Source organism: Geospiza fortis, unplaced genomic scaffold, assembly GCF_000277835.1.
Source record: "Geospiza fortis unplaced genomic scaffold, GeoFor_1.0 scaffold391, whole genome shotgun sequence".
Lineage (NCBI taxonomy): Eukaryota > Metazoa > Chordata > Aves > Passeriformes > Thraupidae > Geospiza > Geospiza fortis.
The window spans coordinates 88,792-91,076 of record NW_005054472.1 but is presented as its reverse complement, the minus strand read 5'-3'; positions in this window follow the sequence as shown (position 1 = coordinate 91,076).

The window sequence follows — 2,285 nt, the reverse complement described above, 5'->3', positions numbered from 1 at the left end:
GAATTCTGGGAGGCCCAAATCCTGGGAATCAGCGCACACATCCAGCAGCAGCTGCTCCAGCTTCCCTGGGCTGGGCAGCTTTTTGTGTCTTGGAGGGATTTAAATCCATTTAAATCAATTTAAATCCATTGAAATCAATTTAAATCAATTTTTAGCTCCCCCATCCAGCTGTGTGCGTTGTCCTGTTCATTCCTGGAGTGCACACCTAGTTTGGGAAGGTGATTTTGGCAGCTGCTCCAGCTTCCCTGGGTTGGGCTGGGCAGTTTTTTGTGTCTTGGAGGGATTTAAATCAATTTAAATCAATTTTTAGCCACTCCAGCACCCCCATCCAGCTGCATGTGTTGTCCTGTTCATTCCTGCAGTGCACCCCTGGGTTGGGAAGGTGATTTTGGGGTGGGTTCCTTGCTGGAATTTTCAGGCTGAGCTGGGTTCTTGGCAGATTTTTGGGGAGCTCGGAGCAGATCCATCCCTCTGGAACTCTGGGCTGGAGTTTTACCTTTCCCAGTTGTACCTGGCTGGGATTTCCAGAACAATCAGTGGGGAAAACTCCCCTGAAAGCAGCAGAAAGGGGGAACATTTCCAGTGGCTCTTTCCAGAACAGAGTTGCATTTTTTTTCCTTTTCTCTATAAATATATATAAATATATATATATATATATATATATATTAAAAATTTCAAGAGGCAAAGTTATGTTGTAGTGAGTGTCTGAAACTTCCTACACTGGAGACTTTTCTGGACAAGACAACTGTAAAAGTCACCCCTTGTTCCAGCTAGGTGACCCTGCCTGGGACAGAATTGCTTCTCAGTCTAACTTTTTATTTTTAAATACTTTATTAGAGTATCTTAATGCCATTGTGTTTAAAAAAAAAATGCTGGTATGTAATGCAAGTACATAAATAGCCAAAGTTTTCAGTAATTGTTCAGTGTTACTAAATTTTGCTTTTATTTAACCTTCGGAGATAACACTTAGGAAGACCTTCAGCGTGTAAATCATCCTGAAAATTCAAAGTGTGAGCAACTGGATTAGGGCAGGGATGGAGTTGTTTGAGCACATTTCAGGTTTGAATGCAATCAGGAGGCAAAGCTTTTAAGATGCAAAACTTCCTTTGCACTGTCCTGACACTTCAAAGTGACAAATGCTGCTTTGGCAGTGGCTCTTCGGGAATTGTTATTCAAACATCATGAAGGTCTTTCCTGAGAAATCAGGTGACTTTTTTCTATTGCTTCGATTTTTGTGCAAAAAAAAAAAAAAACCACAACGAAATAAAAATAAAAATCAATGTATTGCAATCTTTTTTTTAAAAAAAATGGGGCGGGAATAGTTAAAGAAAACTATTTTATGTAAGAACTGACAGAGGGATTTTGCTTTGTATAATGCAAGCTGGCTTTAAAAAAAGCATTGTAGCAAATTATTCAAGTCAATCATATGTTAATAGTTATGTGCAACCAGACATGCAAAACAATTGTATTTTTTTAAATAAATATTTTTAACAAAGTCTCTGCTCATTTGACTGTTTTTTTTTTTGTTTTTTTTTTTACTTTCAGTAGAGAAAATAGAAAGTTACAGCTGCAGGGGATGTGCTGAGGAGGGAGCTCATCAGACCTTGAGGTTTTAAAGTGTTTTGCTAAATCAGGTGCTATTCTGGTGAAAATTTCCTTAAAATAGGAATTGTTTTTTTTCCTCTAAGTAGCCAAAATGGAGATTGAAATTACCAAGCCCAAGAACTGTGATGGTGGATTTTAATTGAGAAGCATTTGAGCGCTGTTTTACCAAACCTGCCAGGCCAGAACGAGAGATGATCTCAAAGCTGCCAGCCCTGCTGTGACACAAACTGAGGAGATTTCTTCCCAAATTTTGGTGCTCATTTCCTCCCAGCAGGGCCCAGAGATGCTCTCATGCTGGGAGGGGCTCGAGGAAGGACAGATTGAGGGTTTTTATTTTGCTGTAAATGTTTTTGGTTTTTTTTTGCAGCCTGTGGTTGTTTTCATTCCGGGTGATTTATTCTGGGCAGGTCCAGGAGAGGAACAGTGGCATCCTGTGGAGCTGGAGAAGAATTACAGCCTGGAATCAAATCCCAGAAGGGTTTGGGATGGCAGCATCTTAAAAACCTCCAAATTCCATCTCAGGGTGCTCCAGCCTGGCCTGGAATTGGGTTCAGTTTCATTACAGGATCACAGAATAGATGGGATTTGAGGCAGGAGATGTCCGTGAAGCGATGAGCTAAACCCAGAATTCAGCTGCACTGACCTGATCCAAACTCACCTTGAGGGAGGAAAATGGCAGC